We start from the raw sequence: 26,901 nt of genomic DNA, 5'->3' as shown, positions 1-26,901 counted from the left end.
ATAAAACGTATTACTACATCATTTTAGTTTTGGTGAGCTCAGAGAAACTTTAACAGAAAATGCTGAACCATGCCCACTGCTACTAACAAAGCAAGATGATTAATGGACTCTTGTAACTTCTCCAACTAGTTTCTGTGGAGCTTTGAACAATTAGACCACCCAGTCTATGGTATTATGTTATAGAAGCCTGAACTAAGACATATGCATTCTTTTTAAAATTGGGATATAATTCACATGCTTTAAAATTCAGCCTTTTAACCTACAGAATGGGAGAAAAAATTTTGCAATCTACCCATCTGACAGAGGTCTAACATCCAGAATCTACAAGGAACTTAAACAAACAAAAACCATCAAAAAGTGGGCAAAGGATATGAATAGACATTTCTCAAAAGAAGACATTTATGCAGCCAACAAACATATGAAACAAAGCTCAACATCACAGATCATCAGAGAAATGCAAATCAAAACCACATTGAGATACCATCTCACACCAGAGCGGCAATTATTAAAAAGTCAGGAAACAATAGATGCTGGCGAGGCTGTGGAGAAATAGGAATGCTTTTACACTGTTGGTGGGAATCTGAATTAGTTCAACTATTGTGGAAGACAGTATGGTGATTCCTCGAGGATCTAGAACCAGAAATACCATTTGACCCAGCAACCCATTACTGGGTATATACCCAGAGGAATATAAATCATTCTACTATAAAGACACGTTCACACGTATGTTTATTGCAGCACTATTTACAATAGAAAAGACTTGGAACCAAACCAAATGCCCATCAATGATAGACTGGATAAAGAAAATGTGGTACATATACACCATGGAATACTATGCAGCCATAAAAAGGAATGAGATCATGTCCTTTGCAGGGATATGAATGAAGCTGGAAACCATCATCCTCAGCAGACTAACACAGGAACAGAAAACCAAACACTGCATGTTCTCACTCATAAGTGGGAGCTGAACAATGAGAACACATGGATGGACACAAGGAGGGGAACATCACACACTGGGCCTGTTGTGGGGTGGGGGTTGAGGGGAGGAAACTTAAAGGACGGGTCAATAGATGTAGCAAACCACCATAGCACACATAAACCTATGTAACAAACCTGCACATTCTGCACATCTATCCTGGGTTTTTTTTAGAAGAAATGAAAAAAATTCAGCCTTTTAAGACACCCAATTCAGTACTTTTTAGTACATTCACAAGGATGTGCAACCGTAATGACTATGTAGTTGCAGAACATTTTCATTACTCCAAAAAGAAATCCCATGCCCAGTAGCAACACTCCCCATTCCTCTCTACTCACAGTCCTTGGCAAACACTAATTTATTTCCTATCTCTATGAATTTGCCTGTACGGTCATTTCAAATAAATGGATTCATTCAATATGTGCCCTTGTGTGTCTGGATGCTTTCACTTAGCATAACGTTTTCAAGGTACATTGATGTGTAAAATGTATCAGTATTCCATTCTTTTCACTTTCTTGATGGTGTCCATTGAATCACAAAAGCTTTTAATTTGTGAAGTCCAAGTTATCTTTCTTCTTTTGTGTTTTTTGTGTCATATATAAGAAACCATCGCCACATTCAAAGTTATGAACATTTACTGCTATGTTTTCTTCTAAGAGTTTTTGTAGTTTTGGCTCTCATATTTAGGACTTTAATCCATTTTGAGTTAATTGTTGTACATGGTGTATGGTAAGGATCTAACATACATTGTTTTACATGTAGATGTCCTGTTTTCCCAACATCAGTTTTAAAACATTCTTGAGATGTAGTTCACATATTACATAATTCACACATTTAAAGCGTAGAATTCAATAGTTGTTAGTATATTCACAGACATGTGCAACCATCACCACAGGCAATTTCAGAACATGTTTTTCACCTAAAAACAACAATAACAACAACAAAACATACCCCTTGGCTATCAGTCATCATCTCCTCAGTCTTCTGTCCTAGGCAACCACTATTCTACTTTGTATAGATTTTCCTCTTCTGGACATTTCATATGAATGGAATCATGTAATATGTGGTCTTTCGTGACTGGCTCCTTTCATGTAGCATATGTTCAGTGTTCATTCATGTTACAGTACATATCAGTACATAATTCCTTTTTATGGCTGAATAATATTCCACTGCATAGATATACCATATTTTATCTATTTGTCAGTTGATGAACATTTGGGTTGTTTCCATCTTTTGGCTATTATGAATAATGCTGCTATAAACATTCATGTACAAACTTTTGTGTTTTCATTTCTCTTTGGTAATACCTAACAGTAGACTTGCTGGGTCATATAACTCTACGTTTAATTGTTTGAGGATCTGCCAGACTGTTTTCCAAAGGGACTGTACCATTTATTCTCCCATCAGCAGTATATGAGGGCCCCAATTGTTCCACCTCCAATACCTATGATCTTTTTTATTCTACCCATCCTAGCAGGTGTGAAGCAGTATCTCATTGTGGCTTTGATTCACATTTCTCTGATTACTAATGATGACAAACATCTTTTCATGTGCTTATTGGGTATTTGTATATATTTGAAGAAACGTCTATTCAAGCACTCTACCCAATTTTTAATAAGATTGTTTTGTTGCTGTTGTTGAGTTGTAAGAGTTCTTTATATTCTTGGATATTAATCCCTTATCAGATATAAGACTTTCAAATAGTTTCTTCTATCTGGTTCGTTGTCTTTCATTCTTTTTTTTTTTTTTGGAAATAAAATTTGCTTTTAATAAAAATTTATTTTTTATATTTTTAAAATTGCAATTTTCAGGACATGTAAGAAAAATATTTTTCCTAATACTGAAATAAGCATATCTTTGGTATAGAAATCACACCCTATGTGCAATCTTTAACTTAAAAAAAAAAAAGTGCAGCGCTTTTACACTGTTGGTTGGAGTGTAAATTAGTTCAACCATTGTGGAAGACAGTGTGGTGATTCCTCAAGGATCTAGAACTAGAAGCAATCCCATTACTGGATATATACCCAAAGAATTAAAAATCATTCTACTATAAAGACACATGCACATGTATGTTTACTGTGGCACTATTCACAATAGCAAAGACTTGGAACCAACCCAAATGTCCATCAATAACAGACTGGATAAAGAAAATGTGGCACATATACACCATGGAATACTATGTAGCCATAAAAAAGGATGAGTTGATGTCCTTTGCAGGGACATGGATGAAGCTGGAAACCATCATTCTCAGCAAAGTATCACATGAACGGAAAACCAAACACTGCATGTTCTCACTCATAAGTGGGATTTGAACAATGAGAACACATGGACATAGGGAGGGAAGCATCATACACTGGGGACTGTCAGGGGGTGGGGGTTAGGCGAGGGATAACATTGGGAGAAATACCTAATGTAGGTGATGGGTTGATGGCTGCAGCAAACCACCACGGCACGTGTATACCTATGTAACAAAACTGCATGTTCTGTACATGTACCCCAAAACTTAAAGTATAAAAAAGAAAGTTCAGAACCAGACCTAATATGCTAAACAAAACTATTCTTTACCCTTCCATCTGCAGCCTTTCACTGCACCATTGTGGAGCTTCAGAATATCATTCTGTACGCATCACCATATCTACAAAGAATTAAGATGTCATATCAAAGATATCCAGAAGTCATATATGGTACAGAATTAGATGGCTTGATCATTGAAACATAATACAAACTACCAAAAAGCGACATAAGATACAGAACAAACAAAATAGGACATTGTCACTAAGGTCAAATAATATCAAAACAATCATGCTATTTAAATTTGACGTATTGGAAGCAAAGTAACTTAGTTAGAATTATGTAAATAACTTGTAAAGCTCCAAAAGTCACAGTACAGAGCCATAAATCTGATAAGGCACTTTAAAGACAGCAATCAAACATATAAAAATACAAAAACAAAAAATATTAAGTGTAAAAGCAGTAACCATAGAAATAAATAGGAAAAAAATTCATTCTTTCTAGACAGTCTTTCATTTTCTGAAATAAAGACTTCTTAGGCTGGGCGCAGTGGCTCATGCCTGTAATCCCAGCACTTTGGGAGTCCGAGGCAGATGGATCACTTGAGGTCAGGAGTTCGAGACCAGCCTGGTCAACATGGTGAAACCTTGTCTCTACTAAAAATACAAAAAATTAGCCAGGTATGGTGGCACACACCTATAATCCCAGCTACTGGGGAGGCTGAGGCAGGAGAATCATTTGAACCCAGGAGGCGGAGATTGCAGTGAGCCAAGATCGCACCACTGCACTCCAGCCTGGGAGACAGAATGAAACCGTGTCTCAAACAAAAAAAAAAAAAAAAAAAAAAAAAAGACTTTTAAAAATAATCATAGCAGGATAAAAGTATTTATCACGTTTTTAAAAGCTATCATCAAAGTTAAAATCTCTGTGAAAAAGATAACATTTTCCTTCAAGTCAACAAAGTCCTGATTCATACATTTTTTAGAGAAACAACTATACTCTTCCTACTAAATACAGGAAGAAAAAATAGCTTTTTTAATGTTAGTCAACTCTTCTTTTCAATAAACATTTAGTGAATGCTGTGTGACACTGTTTTAGGTGCTGGGGATACCGAAGTAAGTAAGACAATCATTTGCTCTAGAGAACTTAGCCTAATGGAGCTGAAACTACCATTGGCAACCTTAAAGTTACCTCCCTTGGTCCATAAGATGAAGCTCAACTTCTAACTCTGCCATGCTCGGCATGTTACTGCACAACAAATAATGGTTCACTTAGTTTGCTACTGGTAGCACTGTGGCACAATTAATATTAACCATCTACTGATAAAATTAAATTTTGTAAAGGATTCTATGAAAGTTTGAAGGGCAGAAAGTGTAAGAATAAACAAGTACTGATCAACATCAAAAATAGAATCAGTATTCTGCTCTTACAAAGGTCAAGAAAACCAAGAAAAATTTCATTCTGAAGATATAGAGAACTGCTAGATATTATCCTATATATGTGGCACATGTGAAATGATCACATATGAGGGAGTATAAATTATTACACAGTCACTATCAAACAGCTAAGTATGCCAAATCAATTGTCAGGTTTCCAAGAATCACAGCGTTCTTTCAAGAGGTCCCATCATGCTTTAAGGAAACGTGCATTTTCCGGACATTTGATGGCAAGCTCTTCCACTTGAGCTGACACTGTAGATAGGGCTTCAAGAAGTTTGGTTAACAAAAATGCTGTGTCTCCAATCTGCAGCCCCACTTCCTCCAGCAGGTCTACTGTTCAGCTGCTGCTCCTGCTCAAAACGAGCCGGCCTAAACTCACAGCAATTCCCAGGGAAGATGCTGAAGAGGGGTCTGAAAATGAGGGAGAAGAGAGAGGAAGCAGGGTTGTGAAGAAACAACACCTCAGGGTCAGCCACAGGGAAGGGCTGGTGTTAACGGTGGAGGGTGTCCAGGTTCTTGGCGTCTTAAACAAAGAATTGGACAAAACGCACAAACAAAGCAAGGAAGGAATGAAGGGATTTATTGAAAATGAAAGTACACTCCACAGTATGGGAGCAGGCCTGAGCACAGGGGCTCAAAAGGCCCTCTTAAAGAGTTTTTGTGAGTTTAAATACCCTCTACTTGGAGTACACCCTATGTAAAAGGAGAGGATGAAGTAAAGTTACAAAGTCATTTACTTGGCCTATGCTCTTATGGGAGGATATTTCCTGTCATAGCTGAAGTGTGAATCAGCCTTATGTTCCTGCCTCCAGACCCTATTTTCCAGCCTCACTGGGACGGCAGAATCCGCCCAGAGCATCCAAACCATCTTTCAACCGCTTATACCCAAATCCTCCATTCTCTTGATAGTGCCTTTTGTGTATAAGTTTTCAAGTAGGAAGAAGTCCAATTTTACTATTCAGGACCCTCACAAGGTTCACACACTGCATTTGGTTTTATGTCTCTTTTGCCTCATTTAATCTAGAATAGCTCCTTCCATATCTCTTTTCCCCCATGAAGTGACTTTTTGAAGGTCAGTTGTCTTAACATCCATTGTATCTTCTTTTTAAAATATAAACTCTTTTTTGATAATCAGGGGGATGATAGTTGGAATTATCTCTCTTAATACCTACGTAAGGTCAGTTACTACAAGAGAACAAAAGCCCAGATAGGACAGGAAAGGCAGGTTTGGGAGCAAAGGACAAATAGGATGAGTTCAGGTGGTGAGTCCAAGATGGAGTACTTAAGGCAAGCATGAAGGTATTAGGGACCTGGGAGGGGGTCAGTGGGAAGCAGTACAAGGGTATAAAAATGGAAGTAGAAGAATGTCTAAAACAAATAGATCCTATCAAAATTTTATCTAAGGATAGTCCTGAGCCTAAAAAAGGAAACTCTTCCTTATTGTTCTTATAGCTTTGACTGTCTACCTCCAGAACACAGAACTCAAACTTGCTCCTGTATCTTATGGGTCAAACGGGGCTTGTGAGGGCTGATCTAGCAAGATTACCAGAGTTGACTAAATCGTTTTATGGGAAAACATCAGATTCAACAAACAGAATTGGCAACAAACTTTTAGAAGACAATACCTTTGGTAGGTGAAGGCTAGTTTACCTGTTTAGGAATGTAAGATTGAAATACAGTTTTATCATGGGGTATGTCCCAGAGCAAAGCACTGGACTAACTCTCAGGCTTACTGAGGAACTAAGAGAGATGAGTCAGGCAGAAAGGCACTGGATCATTCACCCAGGAAGTAAGTATTGAGAAATCCACAATGTGTGAGCACAAACAAAAATTATATTAATGAAGCCACTTTTCCCACTACATCTTAATTTAAGTCATATCAACTCTGAATACATATTTATTTCTGCTTTCGTAATTCCCCTGCATTGATTTTTTTATAACTCTACTTAAATTGGACTTTACATGTGAAACCTCAGAGGAATTCCATCTCACTCTCACTACTTTATTACATTTACACACAACTCTAATTGACTTTGTTATATATTTTATGTCCATCTTTTTCATTTTAAATGTCTTAAACATAGGTACGAAACCAGGAATATCTTTTGTAACATCCCATTGCATTCAGCAAAATGACTCGGAAAACAGAGTAAGATCATAAACAGTTTCATATGGTATGGAAAAAAAATGCAGGCTTCTGGGAAACCACAGTATCAAAGAGACAAAATTGGCATCCAGCTATTAGTGATGAGTGACTCTGAGAACAAAAGCATCCAACAACACTGAGGGAAATAACTTCAAGTTATTACTATGTTTTGAGCCACTCCCTAAGCAGAGATGGTAATCACCATTAGTAATATCATTTTCTAAGAGGAAGTACAATATTATGACTAGATGATCATCTCTGGTTTGGAAACAAACTACAGAAATTGAGTACAAAACATGGCACATATGAAGTCTGATTGTTCAAAACCACTTCTTAAAGCTGGTCACAGAAGCGCAAACATCATTCTAAAATTCCCCTAAAATAATCAGCACTTATAATTTGGGAAAGGCTCCTGTATTCTCAATAATCATGCAGTAAGATTTAATTTTTTTTTTTTTTTTTGCTGTTGTTTTTGTTTTTGTTTCTTGATACAGAGTCTTGTTCTGTCACCCAGGCTGGAGTGCAGTGGCACAGTCTCAGCTCACTGCAACCTCCACGTCCCAGGTTCAAGTGATTCTCCTGCCTCAGCCTCCTGAGTAGCTGGGACTAAAAGCACATGCCACCAGGCCCGGGTAATTTTTGTATTTTTACTAGAGATGGGGTTTCACCATGTTGGCCAAGCTGATCTTGAACTCCTGACCTCAAGTGGTCCACCCGCCTCGGCCTCCCAAAGTGCTGGGATTACAGGCATGAGCCACCATGCCCAGCCTTAATTCTTTTTTGGATACAACTCTATCTGCACAATTTGTGATCCTTGTGGTAATCAAGGAAATTCAAATTAACACCACAATGAATATAATGCACCTCCATCAGGTAGATAAAAATCTCAAAATCTGACAATACCAAGTGTTGGTGAGGATATGGAGAAATGGGATCTCTCTTGTTCCACTGGTTAGAGTATAAATTAGTACAATTATGGAAACTGCCTCGTGATAGCTGGTACAGTTGAAAATATGCATATACTAAAACTCAACATTTTCTCTCCTAAGCATAGTACCCTAGATAGAGTCTCACACATGTGCACAAGGAAACAAGAACAAAAATGCTCATTGCAACAATGTTGCTAATAGATAAAACTTTGGAAGTAATCTAGATGTCCACCAACAAGGAAATGAAAAAACTGGTTGTGGTATATTTATAATGAAACATGATATAGAAGTTAAAATGAATGAACTAGAGTTGTGATTCCCACTGAGAAAAGGGGTGATGTCACCACCAACAGGACATTTCAAAATGCCTGGAGACACTTTTGGTTGTCACAACTCAGAGTGCAGCAAGGGAGTACTACCGGCATCTAGTTCATAGAGGCCATGGATACTGCCAATCATCCTGTAATGGACAAGAAAGTCCCTCACAACAAAGAATTGTCTGGCCCCAAATGTCTATAGCACTGAGAATGAGAAAGCTTGAAGCAGAACTACAAGTAGCAACAAGGATAAATCCCATAAACATAGTTTAGAAAAAAAAGTTTCAGAAGAAAGTCAAATTGTCCCTGTTTGCAGGTGGCATGATCTTATATAAAGAAAACTCTAAAATATCTACTGAAAGACATAACTAAAAAATAAATTTGGGGCCGGGCGCGGTGGCTCACACCTGTAATTCCAGTACTTTGGGAGGCCGAGGTGGGTGGATCACGAGGTCAGGAGATGGAGACCATCCTAGGACACAGTGAAACCCCATCTCTACTAAAAATACAAAAAATCAGCCGGGCATGGTGGTGGGCGCCTGTAGTCCCAGCTACTCAGGAGGCTGAGGCAGGAGAATGGCGTGAACCTGGGAGGCGGAGCTTGCAGTGAGCTGAGATCGCGCCACTGCACTCCAGCCTGGGTGACACAGTGAGACTCCGTCTCAAAAAAAAAGAAAAGAAAAGAAAAGAAAATAATAATCAAATAAAAAAATAAATTTGGTAAAGTTACAGATACAAAATTAACTTATTAAAATCAGCAGTGTTTCTATATGCTAATAGCAAACCACCTGAAAAAAAAAAATTCCATTTACAATTGCTATAAAAAAAAAAAGATACTTAGGAATAAACTTAACCAAGGAGGCGAAATACCTCTACACTAAAAGCTATAAAACACTGGCTGGGTGCAGTGGCTCACGCCTGTAATCCCAGCATCTTGGGAGGCTGAGGTGAGCAGATCACCTGAGGTCAGTTCGAGACCAGCCTGGCCAACATGGAGAAACCCCATCTCTACTAAAAATACAAAATTAGCTGGGCATGATGGTGCATGCCTGTAATCCTAGCTATTTGGGAGGCTAAGGCAGGAGAATCACTTGAACCCTGGAGGCAGAGATTGCAGTGAGCTGAGATCGTGCCATTGCATTCCAGCCTGGGTGACAGAGTGAGACTGTCTCCAAAAAAAAAAAAAAAAAAAAAAAACCACTAAAAAATGTCGATGAAAGAAATTGAAGATGACACAAACAAATGAAAAGCTATCCCACGTTCATGGATTGGAAGAATTAATATTTTTAAAATGGCCATACTACCCAAAGTAATCCCTATAAAAATATCAATGACAGTCTTCACATAGGAAAAAACTATCCTAAAATTCATATGGAATGACAAAAGTCCCCAAATAGCCAAGGTGATCTGAAGCAAAAAGAACAAGCCTGGAGGAATCACACTAGCTGACTTGAAAATATGTTGCAAGGCTATAGTAATCAAAGCAGCATAGTACTGGTATAAAAACAGGCACATACACAATGGAACAGAATAGAGCCCAAAAATAAATTCATGCACCTACAGCCATCTGATTTTCAAAAAAAGGTACTAAGAATACTGTTAGTCCATTTTTGCATCACTATAAGGAAATACCTGAGACTGGGCAATTTATAAAGAAAAGAAAATTTATTTGGGCTCATGGTTGTACCGGCTATACAGAAGCATGATGCTGGCATTTGCTTCTTGTGAGGGCCTCAGGAAGCTTACAATTATGGCAGAAGGCGAAGGTATGCCAGCATGTCACATGGCAAGAGAATGAGCAAGAGAGACCAGGGGGAGGTCCCAGAATCTTTTAAACAACCAGATTTCTCCTTCCTGTAAGAGATGGAAAAAAAAAAAAAAAAAAAAAAAAAGCACACAATATGTTGCTTATCACCAAGGAGATGGTGCCAACCAAACCAGTCATGAAGGATTTTCCCCCATGATCCAATTGCCTCTCACAAGTCCCACCTCCAACATTGGGAATCACATTTCAACATGAGATTTGGAAAGGACAAACATTCAAACCATATCAAACACCACTGCTCTCTTCAATAAGTGGTGCTGAGAAAATTGAACAGCCACATGCAGAAGAATGAGACTAGACCCCTACCTCTCACCACATACAAAAATCTACTCAAAATGGATTCAATGCTTAAATATAAAATCTGAAACTATGAAACTACTAGAAGAAAACAGAGGAAATACTTTACAGCATTGGGCTTAGCAAGGAAGTTTTGAATGGACCTCAAAAGCACAGACAACAAATCAAAAGTAGACAAATGGGATTACATAAAACTGAAAAGCTTTTGCACAGCAAAGGAAACAATTAACAAACAATTAACAAAGTAAAGAGACAATCTACAGAATGGGAGAAAATATTTACAAACTATACATTTATCAAGGGGTTAATATCCAGAATATATAAAGAACTTAACGCAAAATAACCCAACTAAAAAATGACCAAAAGACCTTAATAGACATTTCTCAAAAGAAGACATACAAATACCCAATAAGCACATGAAAAAACACTCAACATCACTAATTGTGTGAGGCGGCTCTTGTATTGCGATAAAGAAATACCTGGCCAGGGGCAGTGGCTCACACCTGTAATCCTACTACTTTGGAATGCCAAAGCAGGCAGAATGCCTGAGCCCTGGAGTTTGAGATAAGCCTGGGCAACATGACAAAACTCCGTCTCTACAAAAAATACAAGTTAGCCAGGTGTAGTGGCATACACCTGTATTCCCAGCTACCCGGGGATTGAGGTGGGAGGATCACGTAAGCCCAAGAGGTCAAGGCTCTGGTGAGCTGTGACTGGGCCACTGCACTCCAGCCTAGGTGAAAGAGCAAGACCCTGTGTCCGTTAAAAAAAAAAAAAAGAAAAGAAAACTAAGAAATAACTGAGACTGGGTAATTGATAAAGAAAAGAGGTTTAATTGACACACAGTTCTGCAGGCTGTACAAGCATGGTGTCAGCATCTGCTCAGCTTCCAGTGAAGCCTCAAGGAGCTTTTGTTCATGGTGGAAGGTGATGTGGGAGCAAGAGAGAGAGAATGGGAGGTGCCACACACTTTTAAACAACCCATGTGAACTCACTTATCCCCAAGGGGATAGTGCAAAGCCATTCATGAGGGATATGCCCCCATGTTCCAAACCCTTCCCACTGGGCTCCACCTCCAACACTGGGGATTACATTTTAACATGAGATTTGGCCAGGACACAGATCCAATCCATACCACTGATCACCAGGAAAATGCAAACGAAAACCACAAGGAGATACCAACTCACTCCAGTTAGAATGGTTACTATCAAAATAACAAAAGAAAAGAGGGGTGGTGATGATACGGAAAAAAAGGGAACGCTTATACACAGTTGGTGGGATTGTAAATTAGTATGGCCACTATGGGAAACAGTATGGTGATTCCTCAAAAAATTGAAAATTGAACTACCATATGATCCAGCAATCCTACTACTGGGTATTTATTCAAAGGAAATGAAATTGTTATGGTGAAGAGATTATCTGCACTTCCATGTTTATTGCAGCAGTATTTACAATAGCCAAAATATGGAATCGATCCATGTCCAACAATGGATAAATGGATAAACAAAATGTGGTGTATATATATACATGGAATATTATTCAGCCATAAAAAAGAATAAAATTCTGCCATCTGTCACAACATGGATGGACCTGGAAGACATCATGTTAAGTGAAATAAGCCAAACACAAAAAGACAAATACCACATGATCTTGCTCATGTGGAATTTCAAAAAAAAAAAAAAAAGATTGATGTCATAGAGTAGAACAGTGGTTACCAGAGGGAAGGACGGGAAGGGATGGATGGAAAGAGGTTGGTAAATGGGTACAAGGTCACATTTAGATAGAAGGAATAAGTTCTGGTGTTTTTATTGCACAGTAGGTTGAGGATGGTTAACATTAAGGTATTATACATTACAAAATAGCTAGATGAGAGGCTTTTGAATGTTCTCATCACAAAGCACTGATAAATGTATAAGGTGATAGATATACTAAATACCCTGATTTGATCTTTGTACAACATGTAGATGTATCAAAACATCAAATTGTCCCCCATAAATATGAATAATTATAATGTGCCATAAAAATAATTTTAAAAACAAATGAACTAGAAGTATTTTTATGTATCAATATATGTTGATACAAAAATGCATGTTCTAAGAAAACAATGTTCTAAGAAAAATGTTCTAAGAAACATTGTTCTAAGAAAACAATGTTCTAAGAAAAACGCAAATGACAAAGTGATAGTTTGACACCATCTAATACATTTTAAAATATGCAAGACAAAATAAAACAATGTTTATGAATAAAAAATAAAATAAAATGTTGATGTTATGTCCAAAAAAAGGATACAAAGGTTTAAAAACATAAAACAATGTTATACATTGTTTTTGTATGCATACATATATAGTTGTGAAAATATAAAATAGTAAAAATACAAAAATGTGCACAGACATGATAAACTCCAAATTCAATAGACTGAGGTGGGAGAGAGGAGAGGAGCGACTTAAGAGGAGCACAAAGGGGAAATGCAACTATATATTCAATGTTTAACTTCTTAGGCTGGGTAGTGAATATACAGGTATGTTATAGTACTACCTATACTCATTGTAGGCCTAAATTATTTCATCTCATAAAGCCAGCTCATTTTCTCATTTTAATGGGAAATGAAAAAGAAAAAAAAATAGGAAGTATGCAGAAATTAAGAGAAAAGTTACTGAAACTGAAATAATTCAATAAGTAAGACCAATGATAAATTCACATATATAAAAAGCCCAAATAACCTGTTTTATTATACCGAGGCTATAAAAACATGCCTATTTTATTAATAAATAGATGATTTCTAGCTATGCAAATAACATTCAACTAGTTGTCTTCAAGGTATCTATATAATATTTCCAGATCAATTAATTTTTTTCCTACCCATTCACTTTTATTTAAAATCACTACCACCTCTAAAATGAAAACAAAAGGGGAAAGCATTAGCTTCTCTATTATTTTATATAATGCATCCTTTTCTTTTAAATTGTATAAACCTTTAAAATGAAAATTAATCTTATTAACCTGTTTCCAAAATACTGAGTGTCTAATTTCTTTCATCAAACAACCAGTATTATATAAACAGAGGACTAAGATTCCAGATGAAACAGCTGAAGTAGGCAGGTATATATTAAAAAATAACAGTTCTTGCCAGGCACAGTTGCTCACACCTGTAATCCCAGCACTTTGGGAGGCCAAAGTGGGCAGATCACCACATCAGGAGTTCGAGACCAGCCTGGCCAATATGGTGAAACCCCGTCTCTACTAAAAATACAAAAATTAGCCAGGCGTGGTGGCACATGCCTGTAATCCCAGCTACTCGGAGAGTGAGGCAGAAGAATTGCTTGAACCCGGGAGGCAGAGGTTGCAGTGAGCCAAAATCACGCGACTGCATCCCAGCCTGGGCGACACAGTGAGACTCCATCTCGGGAAAAATAAATAAAATAAATAACAGTTTTTTTCATTTGACCATTCCTAAAAGATAAGGTAGCAATACTTAAACACATTAATAAGGTCGAAAAAGAACAGAACATTCAAATTAAAAGGCAACGTACTTCACTGGCCATTTTTGTGACTCCTAGACTAGTCATAGCATCTCTACAAATAAGCTGTCCTATGATAACAATACAGATACTTCAGATTTCTATAGCACTGCATGCATCTCACAACAATCCTGCTATGTAAATAGAATCATAATCTTTTAAAATTAAGGAAGCTAAAGCTGAAACTTACCTATGTTCATACAGTCAATTCAGACTGGAGTCCAAAGATAACAATAACCTCAAAAGGATTAACTTAACAGGGCAAGGTTTGCAAAAGTCATGAAGTAAAACCAGCCAAAGGTGAGAGTGGTGTGGAGAGAATGCTTGAAAAATACCGATACCCTGCAATAAACACAGGTAGAAACAGGTTCCCCAAAAGTCAGAAATATGCCTCAAGTATCTATGTCCCTTTCCAACAGGGGCTAAGCAAGTGCTGCCATGTCAATAACAGACAAAAGGTAGAAACATGTTTTTAGTGTGTGCGGAACTTTTCTTGCAAGGCAGTTATCATTATCTCAGGAAGGAATGGGGAAGTAGAATTCAACTATTTGAAATTACAAATGAATCAGTTGCTTTTCAACAATGTTATGTGTTAAATATGGTCTTGGTGCAGGAATCTTAGAGTCTCTGAAGGCTATTTGGTGATTGGAATGCCTCTTCTCCCTCATCAAAACAATCACCTGATTACACATGTAATACCCATGTAACAAACAATCACACGTACCACCAAATGTAAAAATATTAAAAAGAAAAGAAAATTTATTTTTAAATCACCTGATTCAACTTGTCAGACACAATCTATGTCTAAATCAAGAACTGCCTGTAATGTTATTGCTTTATTCATAGGGAAACATCCATCTTACGATTTTACTTCTAAGGCAAAATAGTGCCAAAACTAACAAATGCAAAAACATTAAATGCCTATGAAAACTAAAATAACTGTCAGTATTTAACCACTTATGTAGAATAAGTTGAAAAGACAGCCTAGACATGGTGGCTCATGCCTGTAATCCAAGCACTTTGGGAGGTTGAGGTGGGTGGAGTGCTTGAGCCCAGGAGTTCGAGACCAGCCTGGGAAACATAGTGAAACCGTGTCTCCACAAAAAATACAAAAATTAGCTGAGCACGGTGGTGCACCCCTGTAGTCCCAGCTACTCAGGAGGCTGAGGTGGGAGGATCACTTGAGCCTAGTAGGCAGACGTTGCAGTGCGCCGAGATCAGGCCACTGCACTCCAGCCTGGGCAACAGAGCGAGACTATCAAAAAAAAAAAAAAAAAAAAAAAGGAAAAAGAAAAAACACTTATTTTATATCTGTCATAACTTGTTAAAAGTAAACTACAAGAAAACAATAAAAGTTTGGTGAGGCTCAAAAGGACAACTCAGTTTCGCCAAACATTTCGAGTATACCATTAATTTTATAAAAGTCATTACTAAAAAATAATGATGCTAAATGCTAATTACCCAACCAGACATTAAAAGAGTCTTTAAAAGTTTTAATTATTAAAAAGTCTTGTGCTAAGAAAACAACCTGATGTTATGGGCTAAGGACCTTAAAAGACAATTCACCAAAGAAGATACACAGATAATATATAAGCATATGAAAAGACGCCTCACATCGTATGTCATCAGGGAAATGAAAATTAAAACAATGATGAGACACTGCTACATATCTATTATTAGCAGAATGGCCAAAATCCAGAATGCTGACAACACCAAATGCTGAAGAGGATGTGGAGCATTAGGAATGCTCATTTAATGCTAGTGGAAAGGCAAAATAGTACAGCCACTTTGGAAGACAGTTGGGCAGTTACTTACAGAACTAAATATAATTTACCATACAATCCAGCAATTGCACTGCTTGGTATCTGCCCAAAAGAGTTGAAAACTTATGTCTACACCAAAACCACACACAGATGTTTATAGCAACTTTATTCAAAATTGCTGACACTTGGAAGCCACCAAGATACCCTTTAGTAGGTGAATGGATAAATAAACTGTAGTGCAGCAAGGCAATCAAATATTATTCAGTACACTCATTAAAGATGAGCTATCAATGGAGGAAACTTAAATGTGCATTACTAAGTGAAAGAAGCCAATCTGAAAAGGCTACATACCGTACCTTCTGCTCAATTTTGCTGTGGACCTAAAATTACACTAAAAAATAGTTTATTAAAAAAAAGTATTGGCCAGGCTCACGCCTATAATCCCAGCACTTTGGGAGGCCAAGGTGGGCGGATTGCCTGAGGTCAGGAGTTCGAGACCAGCCTGGCCAACATGGCGAAACCCGTCTCTACCTAAAAAATACAAAATTAGCTGGGCATGGTGGTGCATGCCTGTAGTCCAAGCTACTTGGAAGGCTGAGGCAGGAGAATCACTTGAACCTGGGAGGCAGAGGGTACAGTGAGCTGAGACTGCGACACCGCACTCCTGGGTAACACAGAGACACTCCATCTCAAAAAAAAAAAAAAAGGTCTTGTGCTGATGTCAGAACAGAAACATCCTTGCAACAGAACAGAAAGTTCCAGAAACGTACATATGTGTGTATATAAGAATTCAGTATATAACAAGGGCAGCAATTCAAATCACTGAGGAAATCAGTAAGTGGTGCTGGGATAATACGCTAAACATTTAATAATTGTGAACATTTTTAGAACCCATCTTATAATCTTTAAATTAACTTCAAGTTAAAGAACAAGATGTAAAAATAAAAAGTAAAAAATACTAGAAAATATAAAAATAAATATTACCTAACAACAACAAAACATGGGGTAGGGAAAGCATTTCTAAGCAAGCCAAAACAGAAACTGTAAAGGAAAAGAGATTAAAATGTAATTAAATGAAATTTTAAAATTTTGTGTGGCAAAACCACCATGTAAACAAACTGCAAAAACATATAAAGACAGAAGAATAAAATGGATGCAATAAAAAATGATAAAGGGGATATCACCACTGATCCCACAGAAATACAAACTACCATCAGAGAATACTATAAACACATCTATGCAAATAAACTAGAAAATCTAGAAGAAATCAATAAATTCCTGGGCACACACACAAACCAGAAAACTATCACAAGGACTAAACCAGGAAGAAGTTGAATTCCTGAACAGACCAATAGCAGGCTCTGAAATTGAGGCAATCATTAATAGCCTACCAACCAAAAAAAGTCCAGGACCAGAAGGATTCACAGCCAAATTCTACCAGAGGTACAAGCAGGAGCTGGTACCATTCCTTCTGAAACTATTCCAATCAATAGAAAAAGAGGGAATCCTCCCTAACTCATTTGATGAGGCCAACATCATCCTGATACCAAAGCCTGGCAGAGACACAACAAAAAAAGAGAATTTCAGATCAATATCCCTGATGAACATCGATGCAAAAATACTCAATAAAATACTGGCAAACCGGATCCAGTAGCACATCAAAAAGCTTATCCACCATGATCAAGTGGGCTTTATCCCTGGGATGCAAGGCTGGTTCAACATATGCAAATCAATAAACATAATCCAGCTTATAAACAGAACCAAAGACAAAAACCACATGATTCTCTCAATAGACGAAGAAAAGGTCTTTGACAAAATTCCACAGCCCTTCATGCTAAAAACGCTCAATAAATTAGGGATTGATGGGATGTCTCTCAAAATAATAACAGCTATTTATGACAAACCCACAGTCAATATCATACTGAATGGGCAAAAATTGGAAGCATTCCCTTTGAAAACTGGCACAAGACAGGGATGCCCTCTCTCACCACTCCTGTTCAACATAGTGTTGGAAGTTCTGGCCAGGGCAATCAGTCAGGAGAAAGAAATAAAGGGTATTCAATTAGGAAAAGAGGAAGTTAAATTGTCCCTGTTTGCAGATGACATGATTGTATATTTAGAAAACCCCATCATCTCTGCCCAAAATCTGCTTAAGCTGATAAGCAACTTCAGCAAAGTCTCAGGATACAAAATTAATGTGCAAAAATCACAAGCATTCATATACACCAATAACAGACAAACAGAGAGGCAAATCATGAGTGAACTCCCATTCACAATTGTTTCAGAGAGAATAAAATACCTAGGAATCCAACTTACAAAGGATGTGAAGGACCTCTTCAAGAATAATTACAAACACTGCTCAACGAAATAAAAGAGGACACAAACAAATGGAAGAACATACCATGCTCATGGATAGGAAGAATCAATATCATGAAAATGGCCATACTGCCCAAGGTAATTTATAGATTCAATGCCATCCCCATCAAGCTACCAATGAGTTTCTTCACAGAATTGGAAAAAACCACTTTAAAGTTCATATGGAACCAAAAAAGAGCTCGCATTGCCAAGACAATCCTAAGTCAAAAGAACAAAGCTGGAGGCATCATGCTACCTGACTTCAAACTATAATACAAGACTACAGTAACCAAAACAGCATGGTACTGGTACCAAAACAGAGATATAGACCAATAGAACAGAACAGAGCCCTCAGAAATAATACCACACATCTACAACCATCTGATCTTTGACAAACTTAACAAAAACAAGAAATGCGGAAAGGATTCCCTATTTAATAAATGGTGCTGGGAAAACTGGCTAGCCATAAGTAGAAAGCTGAAACTGGATCCCTTCCTTACATCTTATACAAAAATTAATTCAACATGGATTAAAGACTTAAATGTTAGACCTAAAACCATAAAAACCCCAGAAGAAAACCTAGGCAATACCATTCAGGACATAGGCATGGGCATGTCTAAAACACCAAAAGCAATGGCAACAAAAGCCAAAATTGACAAATGGGATCTCATTAAACTAAAGAGCTTCTGCACAGCAAAAGAAACTACCATCAGAGTGAACAGGCAACCTACAGAATGGGAGAAAATTTTTGCAATCTACTCATCTGACAAAGGGCTAATATCCAGAATCTACAGAGAACTCAAACAAATTTACAAGAAAAAAAAACCCCATCAAAAAGTGGGCAAAGGTTATGAACAGACACTTCTCAAAAGAAGACATTTATGCAGCCAACAGACACATGAAAAAATGCTCATCATTGGCCATCAGAGAAAAGCAAATCAAAACCACAATGAGATACCATCTCACACCACTTAGAATGGTGATCATTAAAAAATCAGAAAACAACAGGTGCTGGAGAGGATGTGGAGAAATAGGAACACTTTTACACTGCTGGTGGGACTGTAAACTAGTTCAAGCATTGTGGAAGACAGTGTGGCGATTTCTCAAGGATCTAGAACTAGAAATACTATTTGATCCAGCCATCCCATTACTGAGTATACACCCAAAGGATTATAAATCACGCTGCTATAAAGACACATGCACACGTATGTTTACTGCGGCACTATTCACAATAGCAGACTTGGAACCAACCCAAATGTCCATCAATGATAGACTGGATTAAGAAAATGTGGCACATATACACCATGGAATACTATGCTGCCATAAAAAAGGATGAGTTCATGTCGTTTGTAGGGACATGGATGCAGCTGGAAACCATCATTCTCAGCAAACTATCACAAGGACAAAAAAACCAAACACCACATGTTCTCACTCATAGGTGGGAATTGAACAATGAGAATACTTGGACACAGGAAGGGGAACATCACACACTGGGGCCTGTCGTGGGGTCAGGGGAGTGGGGAGGGATAGCATTAGGAGATATACCTAATGTAAATGATGAGTTAATGGGTGCAGCACACCAACATGGCACATGTATACATATGTAACAAACCTGCACATTGTGCACATGTACCCTAGAACTTAAAAGTATAACTAATAAAAGCCAAAGGGTTAATCAGAGAAGCCTTACATATACCCTAATACCACCTGCAGAGTAACTTCCTGAAACCTTAATATTAGCTTTAAAGAAACAGATTGAATAAAAGTAGACCTATCGAAAAAAAATATGCACGGAGTTTCTTTTTGGAGTAATAACAATATTCTGTAATTAGATAGTGATGATAGTTAAACAAGTTTGTGAACATACTAGAAATCACTGAATTTGACCTTTTAAAATTTTTTTTAAATTTTTTTCTTTTTTGAGACAGAGTCTCGCTCTGTCACCAGGCTGGAGTGCAGTGGCGTGATCTTGGCTCACTGCAACCTCTGCCTCTCAGGTTCAAGTGATTCTCCTGCTTCAGCCTCCCAAGTAGCTGGGACTATAGGCGTGCACCTCCACACCGGGCTAATTTTTGTATTTTTAGTAGAGACGCGGTTTCACCATGTTGTCCAGGATGGTCTCAATCTCCCGACCTCGTGATCCACCAGCCTCAGCCTCCCAAAATGCTGGGATTACAGGCGTGAGCCACTGCGCCCGGACGACATTTTTTAAATAATGAATTTATGGTATGTTAAATTATATCTCAAAAAATATATATGCCAGACAATTGACAAAATAAGAAAACCAAAATTCCAATACACATGAAGTTACTCCACCTCACTAATAACTTTTAAAATCTAAATTAAAACAGTTAAAATTACAATTAAAATAATAATTAAAACAGCTAAGATACCTTATTCCCCCTAGTAGATTGCTCACATGTCCATTACTATGTGGCTTTAAACAGAACAAAACTGGAAACGATCTAAATTTTTTACAATAGGATATTAATTAAACTCTAGTGCATCACAGTATAACAGTTGCCATATTTTTGGCTACGCAGCATTCAAACACACATCCCATGTCAAGAAAATGCCCCCACCGCAAGCGTCTTGGAAATAAACAGTACAATCCTGACTCCCATTATTAAAGCCGAAGTGTGTGTGTTGTGGGAGGAAGGGAGAAGGGAGGAGACAGATATTCCTTTTCCCTGTCCCCTTGAAGCTGAGATGCTGCTAAATGATTCTAGACTTGGCTAGTCAGACACTTCTGCCCAGGATTTTGAATCATTAGAAAGTGACATGAATACACAAGGACAGATAGAGATAATTCTCAGCACAGGCAAGAACACAGTCAAGATGCCAGCAGTGGCACTGGCAAAAGTCCTGAGAAAGCCAATGCCAGTGAAGAGGTCCTCACTAGACTTCTTGGGGCACGTCCTTGGCCTGTTTTAGTCTCATTGTGTTCCTTCCTATTTTCTAAGCCTGGCTGACTCTGATTGACTTCTGTTGTCTCTATAAGCAATCCAAATAGCCTAACCAATAAATTCCATTTCTGGTTAAGCGAGCCAGAACTGCTTTATGTTGTGTTCAAGTAAGAACCCAGCCTAATGCATGTATAATAAATACCATGTGGCCATTAAAAACAACGATGTAGATCTCCATTTTCAGACAAGAAAAATGTTAGGATACATTAAGAAAAAGCATATTTTACACTCTGCAAAAAGTTATCTTAACCAACCTCCAATGGGTTAACTGATGGTCTCTTTTCTATCACTAAAATATTGAGATGCCCACAGCACGCTTAGCACTTAGATGCACACTTCTTGTTCCCACCAGTAGAATTGTTGGTGATTCAGCTGTGTTTGCCCTCAAGCTGTTTATGTCCACTGAACTTCTCATGGCCAAGTGATTTAATTAAATATTACATACACTGATTAAATAACAGCATGAAGTAGAGTTGTTCTCTCTATGAAAACAAAGTTGAATGCATTAGGAATGTTCGATAAGGTGAGTAGCAAAGTTACTGCTAAAATAGCTGTACATGAAGCAACTTTAAAAGATTGGGGGGTAATAATAAAAACCTAAAAGAATTCTCATTTCTTAAATTTGTTCTCTATTTTAATAAAGCCAAACTAGAAATTAGAAATCTAGAATTAAGCAGTATGTGTGTGGTTTATACAAGGAAGGAGAGGAAGAATTCCAAAGGACCCATACGCATAGAAAAGGTTGTGGCCCTACATGTAAATATTGGAGAATAAGGCCAGGCACAGTGGATCACGCCTGTAATCCTAGCACTTTGAGAGGCCAAGGTGGCAGACTGCCTGAGTTCAGGAGTTCGAGGCCAGTCTGGGCAACACGGTGAAACCCTGTCTCTATTAAAATACAAACAATTAGCTGGGCGTGGCAGCGTTCGTCTGTGGTCCGAGCTACTCGGGACGCTAAGGCAGGAGAATTGCTTGAAGCCGGGAGGCAGAGGTTGCAGTGAGACAAGATCACGCCACTGCACTCCAGCCTGGGCAACAAAGCAAGACTCCATCTCCAAAAAAATAAAAATAAGCATAAAATAAATACAAATAAATACTGGAGAATAAATGAACATATGTTTTAGGTTTTAAAAAAAAAATGGGCCGGGCGCGGTGGCTCAAGCCTGTAATCCCAGCACTTTGGGAGGCCGAGACGGGCGGATCACGAGGTCAGGAGATCGAGACCATCCTGGCTAACACGGTGAAACCCTGTCTCTACTAAAAAATACAAAAAAACTAGCCGGGTGAGGTGGCGGGCGCCTGTAATCCCAGCTACTCAGGAGGCTGAGGCAGGAGAATGGCGTGAACCCGGGAGGCGGAGCTTGCAGTGAGCTGAGATCCGGCCACAGCACTCCAGCCTGGGTGACAGAGCGAGACTCCGTCTCAAAAAAAAAAAAAAAAATAAAATAAAATAAAATAAAAAAAAAATGACTAGGCTATATTTACATAATTTTTATGATTCCCTTCTTCAACTGACCAACCATGGTAGACAGTTTCTACCATGTTTCCATTGTCTGTGAGGAAAGAGTCTGGACCATATCACAGAACAAAGAAGAAAAACTATCGACTTCCACTTTGTTCTTCCCATCATTGAATTTTCTCCAGTGTTTGCCCTATAAAGTCATGGCTGCAATGTCCTATTATAAATGGATATGTCCAATAAGTTTTGCTGCTATTCTTTAAGTTGTATTCTTTAAGTTCAGAATACTCAGTAGAAGTCAGAGATGATTTTCCTCACACATAGTTTTATACATTTGTCTTTTCTCTCAAAATATGTATGGGCTATAGCAAAATGACTATTTTCTGAGAAAGGCAGACACTTTTTAAAAAAAGATTTCTTAGCCAGGCACAGTGGCTCACACCTGTTATCCTAGCATTTTGGGAGGCCGAGGCGGGTGGATCACAAGGTCAGGAGATCGAGACCATCCTGGCTAACCTGGTGAAACCCTGTCTCTACTAAAAATACAAAAAAATTAGCTGGGCATGGTGGTGGGCACCTGTAGTCCCAGCTATTCAGGAGGCTAAGGCAGGAGAATGGCGTGAACCTGGGGGGTGGAGCTTGCAGTGAGTCGAGATCGTGCCACTGCACTCCAGCCTGGGTGACAGAGTGAGACTCCATCTTAATAAATAAATTCTTAAATAAATAAATAACATTTTTTAAATTGTGGTAAAATGGCCGGGCACAGTGGCTCACACCTGTAATCCCAGCACTCAGGGAGGCTGAGGCGGGCGATCACCTGAGGTCAGGAGTTCCAAATCAGCCTAGCTAACACGGTAAAACCCCGTTTCTACTAAAAATACAAAAAAATTAGCCAGGCATGGTGGCGCATACCTGTAATCCCAGCTACTTGGGAGGCTGAGGCAGGAGAATCACTTGAACACAGGAGACAGAGGTTGCAGTGAGCCGAGATCGTACCATTGCACTCCAGCTTGGGCAATAAGAGCAAAACTCTGTCTCAAAAAAAAAAAAAAAAAATTGGCCGGGCATGGTAGCTCATACCTGTAATCCCAGCATTTTGGGAGGCCGAGGCAGGCAGATCACGAGGTCAGGAGTTCAAGACCAGCCTGGCCAACATGGCGAAACCCTGTCTCTACTAAAAATACAAAAATTAGCCGGGTGTGGTGATTGGCGCCTGTAATCCCAGCTACTCAGGAGGCCGAAGCAGGAGAATCACTTGAACCTGGGAGGCGGAGGTTGCAGTGAGCCGAGATTGTGGCATTGCCCTCCAGCCTGGGCTATAAGAGCAAGACTCTGTCTCAAAAAAAAAAAAAAATTGTGGTAAAATACACATAACATAAAATTTACCATTTTAACCATTTTTATATGTAAAATTTAGTGGAATTAAGTATATACACATTGTTGTGCAACCGTCGCCACCATCTATCTTCAGAACTTTTTCATCTTCCCAAATTCAAACTCTATACCTATTAAAAAATAACTCCCTATTCTCCCTCCCCCTCAGACCCTGGTAACCACGGTACTACTTTATATCTCTATGATTTTAACTACCCTAGGTACTCCACATAAGTAAACCCATACAATATTTGTCCTATTGTGGCTGGCTTATTTCATTTAGCATAACACATTCAAAGTTCACCCATGTAGTATCATGTGTCAGAATTTCATTCCTTTTTAAAGCTAATGTTCTATTATATCATATATATATATATGTTCATACTGCATTGTGTTTATTCATGCATCTGTTGATGGACATTTGGGCTGCTACCCTTTGGGCTACTATGAACAATGCTGCAATGAACACTGGTATACAAATATCTGTTGAAATCCCTACTTCAAATTGTTTATTGTTTTGGGTATACATCCGGAAGTGGAGTTGCTAGATCATGTGGTAATTCTATATTTAATATTTTTAGGAACCACCATACTGTTTTCCACCATGACTGAACCATTTTACATTTCATCAACAATGCACAAGAGTTCCAGTTTCTTGCCAACACTTGATATTTTCTGAGGTTTTGTTTTTTGTTTTTTGTTTTTTGTTTTTTTTTTAGTAATAGCCATCCTAGTGGATGTGAAGTGGTAACACTTATTTTTTTTATTTCAGAAATTTCAATGAAGAATTGAAGAATCAAAATTAACTATGAATAAATGGAAAGATACATTTCATTGTCAGTCATTTCCTTGTTATTTATTTCATTTATAATGTATTCTTATAATTTTTCTTGACTATATCATATCCCCTCTCTTCTGATTTTCTGGCAAGAACTGGTTGTAATATATACTTAAAATGTGAAATACTTGGCTTTGATTTCTATTTCATGAACAATCAGCTTAATAGGTTAGCACAATAACTTGGAATGAGTTCAAAGGCATCAAGATAAAAGGATGTAACAACTGGTCATTAGTGGATGTTCTTGGCTCATCATATGCTTATTTTTAGAGTGGATATAAAAAAGAAAATGGGATTTTTTTTTTTTTGAGACAGAGTCTCGCCCTGTCGCCCAGGCTGGAGTGCAGTGGCACAATCTCGGCTCACTGCAACCTCCACCTCTCGGGTTCAAGCGATTCTCCTGCCTCAGCCTCCTGAGTAGCTGGGATTGCAGATATATGCTACCACACCTTGCTAAGTTTTGAATTTTTTTGTAGAGATGGGGTCTCACTATGTTGCCCAGGCTGGCATCAGATTCCTGGACTCAAGCAATCCTCCCACTTCGGTCTCCCAAAGTGCTGGGATTACAGGTGTGAGTCATGGTGTCCAGCCTACCTCATCTTTTTTGACAAATATGTCTGTGATTAAAATGCAAAATCTAATGAAAAAAGCATTACCGCATATGAACACATAAGATGACCTTAGGGCTGGGAACTAGCCATCAAAGATCCTGAGGTTAAAAAATTGTAACTCAATCCATCTTATCACACCTGTAAATTTATTTTACATCACACCTTTGGATGAACAGTAAACCTCATAATTAAACATATATTTTTATTCTTGAAAAAACTTGTAACCTTATAAATATAATACTATAGAATCTTAATATAGGTCTTAATAAAAGTCAGCAAATAATATTATCCTTTCAGTATTGACCTATTAAAATAATCTGGCAAATTACAATTCTGCTACTATGTAGCTCTGCAATTTTATTGTGTAATTCTGGTCAATTAGTACATATGTCTACAGGGACTCTGGTCTATAAACACAACATAAAGAGTTATCAAGGCAGATAAACGTTAAATAGTGAGCTACATCAGCTATCTAAAATATAAGAAAGATTTATAAAGTTAAAGATAATTGCCAGGCCAGGCGTGGTGGCTCACACCTGTAAACCCAGCACTTTGGGAGGCCAAAGTGGGCAGATCGCTTGAGTCCAGGAATTTGAGACCAGCTGGGGCAACATGGCGAAACACTGCCTCTACAAAAAAACATAAAAAAGTTACTTGGGTGTGGTAGTGTATGACTGTGGTCCCAGCTATTCAGGAGGCTGAGGTGGGAGGATCACCTGAGCCAGGCAGGCAGTGGTTGCAGTGAGCCAAAATGGCACCACTGCACTCCAGCCTGGGCGACAGAGTCAGATCTTGTCTCAACAAAACATTAAATAACATCCTGGGCCGGATGTGGTGGCTTATGCCTATAGTCCCAGCACTTTGGGAGGCTGAGGCAGGCAGATCACCTGAAGTCAGGAGTTCAAGACCAGCCTGGCCAACATGGTGAAACCCTATTTCAATTAAAAATACAAAAATTAGCTGGATGTGGTGGCAGGCGCCTGTAATCCCAACTACTTGGGAAGCTGAGGCAAGAGAATTGCTTGAATCTGGGAGGCGGAGGTTGCAGTGAACCAAGATTGTGCCAGTGCACTCCAGCCTAGGCAACAAGATACTCTGTCATAAATACATACATACATACACACACACATACATACATACCATACTGAGGAATGACAAAACTGTCCACAAAACTAAGTCACTCTCACTGGCAGACTTGAGCCTGTTCAGTCAGATAACAAGTGAGATAGCAGGGTAGAAAAGAGCCACTTGGGACCGAGCACAGGAGGATCACTTGAGGATTGGCGTTCAAGATCAGCCTGGGCAACATAGAAAGGTCCCGTCTTTAAATAAACTTTAAAAAAATAATTAGCTGAGCATGGTAGTGCACCTGTAGTCCCAACTACTCAAGAGGCTGTAGAAGGATCACCTGAGCCCAGGAGTTCGAGGTTACCGTGAGCTATGATCATGTCACTGCACTCCAGCCTGAGCTATAGAGATCCTGTCTCTAAAAAAATTTTAAATTAAAAATATCACTTGGCCTATCATCCCAACGGATGCTAAAGTCTACCAGTTGGGAGTTCTTTATAGGCACCTGA

General features: G+C 38.4%; 1 protein-coding gene and 1 pseudogene across 3 annotated transcripts in view; both read right to left on the bottom strand.

Moving 5' to 3' along the window:
* Window positions 1-26,901, bottom strand: part of ATP7A (ATPase copper transporting alpha) — a 143,846-nt gene that overhangs the window by 80,974 nt on the left and 35,971 nt on the right. The window lies entirely within an intron of this gene.
* Window positions 5,066-8,426, bottom strand: LOC100425044 (uncharacterized protein C4orf46 homolog pseudogene; annotated as a pseudogene).

Source organism: Macaca mulatta, chromosome X, assembly GCF_049350105.2.
Source record: "Macaca mulatta isolate MMU2019108-1 chromosome X, T2T-MMU8v2.0, whole genome shotgun sequence".
Classification (NCBI taxonomy): domain Eukaryota; kingdom Metazoa; phylum Chordata; class Mammalia; order Primates; family Cercopithecidae; genus Macaca; species Macaca mulatta.
The sequence above is the reverse complement of the archived record's forward strand: the minus strand, read 5'-3'. Positions and strand labels throughout refer to the sequence as shown.